Here is an 8762-nt window from a genome sequence, read left to right as displayed (position 1 = left end):
TTTGAGATTACCAGCGTGCCTATATTCTGAGCAAATTTAAATAGCTTGGACTCTGCAGAAAGCTTTTCTGGGTTTATTATGACTGCGTTGTCATTTTGCTTCATTCATTAGTGGCTTTATTCCCACGGAAAATCTGAGAGAAAATATGCTGTCCTGCAGACTTTTGGTTAGGATATAACGCCCCTACCCCCACCTCCCCAAAACCCAGGGCTTCTCTACTTTGTACTTCTTCGCTGTTTTGTTAAACAAAGATTTGCTTTTTTCAAAACAAACCAACCTTTTTAAAAACGTATGCTAGATTCATTGCTACATACAGAAAAAATACCATTGCTTTGAAAGAGAACTGATAATTAACTTAACTTACAGAAAATGTGCTGCTATGAAAACATGCAGGTGACACCCACCTATTGAGACCAGGCATTACTCAGGTGTCCTGAGGGGCTCAGTTATCATCAGGAGAATGGGGGCAATAGAATGTAGTGCAACAGAGTAGTTTAAATTCTTAAAAGATGAGTTCACTATGCATATTGATATGCAAAATTACAGTGAGGACGGTTGTTTTAAATGCAAATCCCTAATTATAGTGTGAAAGGTACCACTTTGAAGAGCAACATTCAACTACTACTACACCATCACGCAATGCCTTTGCAAATGAGTACCAGTTTCTTCTTCTCAGAGAGGCTGCACAGAAAATCTAAAGTGAAAAACCAAGGCAGACATTTGGGACGTGATTCAGTTAGAACAGGACTCACACTCAGTTTTTCCAGAGAGTACCCTTCATTCCCTCCACGGAAGATCTCAGAAGTACTTTAGAAGCTTACTGGCTTGGAGCATCAAATAGTTATACAGATTGTGGTCCAAAAGACAGATGAATATTAAGACATTAAATAAAACTGATACAAGTTAAAACTATACATAGCAAAGAGGGCTTTGATTTTTTTCATTTCATTTTAACTTTTAGACTAGAAATGCCCTGTCCGGAATTCCCCTTCTTTCATTTCTTCCCTCTGTCCCACCTCAAATTAATACAGAATCTTTATAAGAATGGTACTATTTCTGTCCCACAACTTCAGAGTGCACCTTTTTGGCGTGCTCACTAATTCTCCATCCATTATAATACAGACTTCTTATAAAGCCTAAAAAGAATAAGCCTTTGAATAGCAACGTTTCCTACTAACACAGCCATTTTTATGACAGGAGATACTCTGTGATGCCGTATGCACTTTTAACTCATTTCTGTATAGAATTTTGACTTCTGAACTTATATATGCAATTGCAAAACCTCAAAATCAAAAAGTAAAATTATGAAAATGGCAGCTCAGTCAGTAACAAATCAAGTTTCCAGCTGGTTAGGTCCCCTCCTTCAACCTGTAGCCCCGATTACTCTGATCTACCTCCAAACTCGTATCTTTGTGTCGCATCGCTTTGCCTCCCAAAAGCAGCAGAGACACTTCCTTTCCCAGTCCAGTAGCTGAAGAGGTGGTACTGGGACAAGACCTTCTAAAGGTCCTCCCTACCAGCAGCGTTGTTCTGGATAACCAGTTTCCCGGGAACATTCCAGAGTTTCTAAACTGCAGTGATTGCAAGTCAGCTAGCTCAGCTCCAGAGTGCTCAGTACAGAAAGTCACGCCTTGCACTGCTGGAGATATGCGTGTCCTCCCAGCAGTAACCAGTGCTTTAAGCATGCACACTTTATAGAATTACCTAACGCATACTTGCTTTTCATTCAAACAAATCTACGCGTATCAAACTGAATAACTAGCTGTTGGCAACAGGTTGCTCTTGTACCAGTTTATCACAGGAAAACACCAGTTCTTTATCACTGATGTATTTCCTTAGCACTGTGGTTTGAGTTTTGCTGTTTTGTAGTACGAAGGAGTGGATTCTCCAAAGATTTCTTAAATTTCTTATTTTTCAGCTGTTTTTTGTTATAGTCTTATTGCCTGTAATTGCTTTCCACAGTCAGTAGCATCATGAGAAACCCAACACTTCCATTATTTGCTGGGCAGTTAACAGATTATTCACTTTTTTCCCATAACATCAGGAGATGCTACAGAAGGGAGAAAGGGCTATTTTATTTTGTCGTCAGCCAATTTTCTGCCGTTGCTATTCAATGCCTGCAAGAAGCAAGAGTTTTAAAAAACTTTAAGTAGTCCAGTGACTTAACAACTGGAGTTTCAAACTTATTTTTTAAGATTCAGAAATTTACTTCAGTAATTTACTTCAATTTTGCTTCATTCGGGAGCAAACGCCTGCCTCGGATCACTCCTCAGGCTGGAGCGTGTCCCCTAGGTGGTGCTGACACCCTCCCAGTCCAGGAGCTTGAGGCATAAACCAGTCTAATAAACAGTATTTGGGACCATTACCCTTTGGCAGTTACTTTCAGGCATGTGGATTGCAGATTTAGCAGTTACATCTCTGCAGATTTCTGATTGTAATATGGTGGGTTTAAATCTGTAACCATCGAGAACGAGTCACCCCCCTCTTCAGTAGAGGGGCAACAGCAAGAACACAGCAAACGAAAACGTGCAAGACGGCACGGAGCAAGACAGAGCATCCAAGTCATTTCAGGGACCACAGTACAGGTCCCAACGGGCTGTGAAAAACCACTTAGGGTTTTTATGAAAATAATTAGAGGGTAAAAAAGTTGAAAGCTAAGCAGCAGAGATGCATGTGATAAGATAGACAACCTAGAAATGGTATTTTCAGCTTCTTTAAATTAGTTTGAGTTGCAGCCAGTAATTGCACTTTATTCTGACATTTATGACTAGGAAGAATAAACTGTATTGCTGTACCTGGATCAGAATCACAGAATGCTTTGGGTTGGAAGGCACCTCTGAAGGCCATCTAGCCCAACCTCCCTGCAGTGAGCAGGGACATCTTCAACTGGATCAGGCTGCTCAGAGCCCCGTCCAACCTGGCCTGGAATGTTCCTAGGGATGGGGCATCGACCACCTCTCCGGGCAGCCTGTGCCAGGGCCTCACCACCCTCACTGTAAAAAATTTCTTCCTTATATTCAGTCTAAATCTCCCCTCTTTTAGTTTAAAACCATCACCCCTTGTCCTGTTGCTACAGACCCTGCTAAAAAGCTTGTCCCCACCTTTCCTACAGGCTCCCTGTAAGTACTGAAAGGCCATGATAAGGTCTCCCTGCAGCCTTCTCTTCTCCAGGCTGAACAGCCCCAGCTCTTCCAGCCTGTCCTCACAGGAGAGGGGTTCCAGCCCTCAGAACATCTTTGTGGCCTCCTCTGGCCCCGCTCCAACAGCTCCAGCTCTGTCCTGTGCTGAGGGCTCCAGAGCTGGACGCAGGACTCCTGGAGCGTCTCACCAGAGCGGGGCAGAGGGGCAGAATCCATCCGCTTGTCCTGTGTCCACGCTGCTGGGGATGCAGCCCAGGGCACGGCTGGGCTGCCAGCGCACAATGCTGGGTGACATCCAGTTTTTCATCCCCCATCACCCCCAGGTCCTTATCCTCAGAGCTGCTCTCAATCCCTTCATCGCCCAGCTTGTATTGATAGCAGGGGTTGCACTGACCCAGGTGCAGGACCTTGCACTTGGCCTTGTTGAACCTCATGAGGTTCACATAGGCCCACTTCTAAAGCTTGTCCAGGTCCCTCTGGATGGCATCCCATCTGCACCACTCAGGTTGGTGTCATCAGCAGACTTGCTGAGGGTGCACTCAATCCTGCTGTCTAGGTCACAGATGAAGATATTAAACAGCACTGGTCCCAGTACAGACCCGAGTGACACCACTGGTCACTGATCTCCATCTGGACAATGAGCCATGGACCACTACCCTCTGGATGAGACCATCCAACCAATTCCTCATCCACCAAACAGGCCACCCATCAAATCCATATTTCTCCAACTTAGAGAGAAGGATGTTGTGGGGGACCATGTCAAAGGCCTCACAGAAGTCCAGACAGATGATATCCATAGCTCTTCCCTTGTCTACCGATCTAGTCATGTCATCATAGAAAGCCACTAGCTTGGTCAGGCAGCACTTACCCTTGGTGAAACCATGCTGTCTGTCTCAAATCACCTCCCTGTCCTCCACATGCCATAGCATAGCTTCTAGGAAGATCTGTTCCATGATCTTCCAAGGCAGAGGTGAGGCTGACAGGTCAGTAGTTCCCAGGGTCCTCCTTTCTACCTTTTTCTGAAAGTGGGTGCAAGGTTTCCCTTTTTCCAGTCACCAGGGACTTCACCTGACCACCAGGACTTTTCAAATACCACAGAGTGGCTTGGCAATAACATCAGCCAGTTCCCTCAGGACTCTGGGATGCATCTCATCAGGTCCCAGAGACTTACACGTGTTCAGGTTCCTCAGGTGGTCATGAAACTGGTCTTCCCTTTCAGTGGGAGAGACTTTGCTCCCCCAGCCCCCATCTTGCAGTCCATCCACTCGAGAGCTGTGGGAAGAGAGGTTACCAGTGGAGACTGAGGCAAAGTGCTGTTGAGTACCTCAGCCTTCTCCTCACCCATTGTTACCAGTTTGCTCACTGAGGAGGTACGCTTTTTTTGGCCTTACTTTTCTGGCTGACATACCTGTAGAAGCCCTTCTTACTATTCTTTGTGTCCCTCACCAAGTTGAGCTCCAGCTGCACCTTGGCCTTCCTGAGTACATCCCTCACAACCAGGCAGCATCCCTATACTCTTCCCAGATACTTGTCCCTGCTTCCACCACCTGGGCATTGCCTTCTTGCCCTTAGTTTGCTCAGCAGGTCTTCACTCAGCCATGCCAGTCTATTCCCTTTCCGAGTTCTTACACCTGAGGATCAAGAGCTCCTGCACTCTATGGAAAGCATCCTTCAGGATCTTCCAGCTCTGTTCTCCTCCCTTGTCCCTGAGGGCAGTGTCCCAGGGTGTCCTATTGACTAAGTCCTTGAAGAGCTGGAATTTGGCTCTCCTAAAATTCAGGGTCCCAACTTTACTCTTTGCCCGTCCCACATCCCTCAGGACTGTGAACTCTACCAGTGCACGATACTGCAGCCCAGGCTGCCTCCACTCTTGACGTCACTGATGAGCTCACTTGCATTTGTGACCAAAAGATCCAGTACTGCACCCCCTCAGGTAAGGCTGCCTATTACCTGACATTTTTAAGAAGTCATCCTCCATACACTCCAGGAGTCTCCTGGATTGCTCACAGCTCGCCACGCTACATTTTCAGCAAATGTTGGGGTGGTTGAAGTTCCCCAGCAGGACAAGAGCCTGCAAGCACAAGCCTCCCGGAGCTGGAGGAAAGTGGCTTCGTCAGTAGGCTTCCCTTGATTGGGCAGCCTGGAATAGACTGAATAGCCTGGAATAGCCTAGGATGAGCCTAGGCTTGGAGTGCCAAGGCCAGGGGTGAGATTGACAGCCCAGCTCAAGTGTGTTTACACCAATGCACGTAGCATGGGCAATAAACAGGAGGAGCTGGAAGCCATTATACAGCAGGACGGCTACGACTTGGTCGCCATCACAGAAACGTGGTGGGACAACTCGCATGACTGGCATGCTGTCATAGATGGCTACAGACTCTTTAGGAAAGACAGACCAACAAGGAGAGGTGGGGGAGTTGCTCTATATGTGAGGGAGCAACTGGAATGCATTGAGCTTGGCCTGGGGGCAAGTGAAGAAGGAGTTGAAAGCTTGTGGGTTAGAATTAAGGGACAGGCTCACACGGGTGACATTATGGTGGGTGTATACTATAGGCCACCTGACCAGGAGGAGGAGGTTGATGAAGCCTTCTACAGGCAGCTGCAAGCAGCCTCACAGTCACAGCTCTGGTTCTCAGGGGGGACTTCAACCACCCTGACATCAGCTGGGAAGACCATACAGCTAGGCAGGCGCAATCCAGGAGGTTCCTACAGAGCATCGATGATAACTTTCTGATGCAAGTGGTGGAGGAACCAACAAAGAAAGGTGCGCTGCTGGACCTCGTGTTAACAAACAAGGAGGGACTGGTGGAGGACGTGAAGGTTGGAGGTAGACTCGGCTGCAGTGACCATGAAATGGTCGAGTTCAGGATCCTGCGTGGAGGAAGCAGGGCGATAAGCAGGATCAAAACCCTGGACCTCAGGAGGGCTGACTTTGCCCTCTTCAAGGAGCTACTGGGAGGAATCCCGTGGGCCAGGGCTCTCGAAGGCAGGGGGGTCCATGAGTGCTGGTCGCTCTTTAAACAACACTTCTTCCATGCACAGGAGCAATGCATCCCCCTGAGAAAGAAATTTAGCAAAGGAGGCAGGAGACCTGCATGGTTAAACAAGGAGCTTCTAGCGGAGATCAGGCAGAAGAGAAAGGTCCATGGAATGTGGAAAGAGGGACAGGGCACTTGGGAAGAGTACAGAAACGTAGTGAGAGCATGCAGGGATGCGACGAGGAAGGCCAAGGCTCACCTGGAATTGAAGCTGGCAAGGGATGTCAAAAACAACAAGAAGGGCTTCTTCAACTACATCAGCAGCAAAAGGAAGGCTAGGGACAATGTGGGGCTGCTGCTGGATGAGGAGGGTGTCCTGGTGACGGAGGATGCGGAGAAGGCAGAGCTAATGAATGCCTTCTTTGCTTCAGTCTTCAGTGCTAAGACTGGCCCTCAGGAATCCCAGGCCCCGGAGGGAAGAGATGAAGCCTACAAAGAGAACGACTTTCCCTTGGTCGAGGAGGACTGTGTGAGGGATCGCTTAAGCGATCTGGATGTCCACAAATCCATGGGCCCTGATGGAATGCACCCACGAGTGCTGAGGGAGCTGGCGGATGTCATTGCTGAGCCACTCTCCATCATCTTTGAGAGGTCCTGGAGGACAGGAGAGGTGCCCGAGGACTGCAGAAAGGCCAATGTCACTCCAATCTTCAAAAAGGGCAAGAAGGAGGACCCAGGGAACTACAGGCCGGTCAGCCTCACCTCCATCCCGGGAAAGGTGATGGAGCAGCTTATCCTGGAGGCCATCATGAAGCAAGTGGAAGAAAAGAAGGTTATCAGGAGTAGTCAGCATGGATTCACCAAGGGGAAATCATGCCTGACCAATCTGATAGCTTTCTACGATGACATGACTGGCTGGGTAGACGAAGGGAGAGCCGTGGATGTTGTCTACCTTGACTTCAGCAAGGCTTTCGACACAGTCTCCCATGATATCCTCCTGGGGAAGCTGAGGAAGTGTGGGCTGGATGAGTGGTCGGTGAAGTGGATAGAGAACTGGCTGAATGGCAGAACTCAGAGGGTTGTCATCAGCGGCGCTGAGTCTAGTTGGAGGCTGGTGACAAGTGGTGTCCCTCAGGGGTCAGTACTGGGCCCACTCTTGTTTAACTTCTTCATCAACGACCTGGATGAAGAGTTAGAATGTACCCTCAGCAAGTTTGCTGATGACACCAAACTGGGAGGTGTGGTAGACACACCGGAAGGCTGTGCTGCCATTCAGCGTGACCTGGATAGGCTGGAAAGCTGGGCAGAGAGGAACCTGATGAGGTTCAACAAGGGCAAGTGCAGGGTCCTGCACCTGGGGAGGAACAACCTCATGCACCAGTACAGGCTTGGGGTGGACCTGCTGGAGAGCAGCTCTGCGGAGAGGGACCTGGGTGTCCTGGTGGACGACAGGTTAACCATGAGCCAGCAGTGTGCCCTGGCTGCCAAGAAAGCCAATGGGATGCTGGGGTGCATCAAGAAGAGTGTGGCCAGCAGGACAAGGGAGGTTCTCCTTCCCCTCTACACTGCCCTGGTGAGGCCTCATCTGGAGTACTGTGTCCAGTTCTGGGCTCCCCAGTTCAAGAAGGATGAAGAGCTACTGGAGAGAGTCCAGTGGAGGGCTACGAGGATGGTGAGGGGACTGGAACATCTCCACTACGAGGAGAGGTTGAGGGAACTGGGCTTGTTCAGCCTGAAGAAGAGAAGGCTGCGAGGGGACCTTAGAAATGCCTACAAATATCTGAAGGGTGGGTGTCAGGAGGATGGGGCCAAGCTCTTTTCAGTGGTGCCCAGTGACAGGACAAGGGGCAATGGGCACAAACTGAGGCACAGGAAGTTCCGTGTGAACATGAGGAGGAACTTATTTCCTCTGGGGGTGACGGAGCACTGGAACAGGCTGCCCAGGGAGGTTGTGGAGTCTCCTTCTCTGGAGATATTCCAGACCCGCCTGGACAAGATCCTGTGCAGCCTACTGTAGGTGACCCTGCTTCGGCAGGGGGGTTGGACTAGATGACCCACAGAGGTCCCTTCCAACCCCTACTATTCTGTGATTCTGTGACACCAGCCACAAGGTTCTCTTTGTTGCCTCAGTCTCTCATTCTTACCCATAAGCTTTCTACATGCTCATGGCTGTTCTTCAGGGACAGCTCTTCACATTCTATCCATTTCTTGATGTAGAGAGCAATGCCTCCACTTCTCTGCCTGTCCCTTCTGAACAGCCTGTAGCCATCCATAGCTGCTCTCCAGTCAAGGGATGTGTCCCACCAAGTTCCAGTAATAGCAACTAGGTTGTAGCTCTCTAGCAGCACTGTGCCTTCCAACTCCTCCTGTTTGTTGCCCATGACACATGCATCGGTGTAGATGCAGTTCAGCTGGGCTGTTGGCCATGTCACCTTCTTAGAGGAACACCCTTCAGTTCCTTTAAGGTATTCCCCTTGTGTTTCCATATTGGCTCCTATCACCTCAGGAACCCCTGGCTCATCTCCAGAAGACTTGAAGTGTGCTCCAGCATAGCCAGCACATCTCAAAGCAACAGGCTGACGGCCCTCACTAGCACCCCATCCCTCTTGTCCTTGGTGTCTTGTCCCACAGCTGGCCACTGGCA

Source organism: Opisthocomus hoazin, chromosome 6 (assembly GCF_030867145.1).
Source record: "Opisthocomus hoazin isolate bOpiHoa1 chromosome 6, bOpiHoa1.hap1, whole genome shotgun sequence".
NCBI classification, from domain to species: Eukaryota; Metazoa; Chordata; class Aves; order Opisthocomiformes; family Opisthocomidae; genus Opisthocomus; species Opisthocomus hoazin.
The sequence above is the reverse complement of the archived record's forward strand: the minus strand, read 5'-3'. Positions refer to the sequence as shown.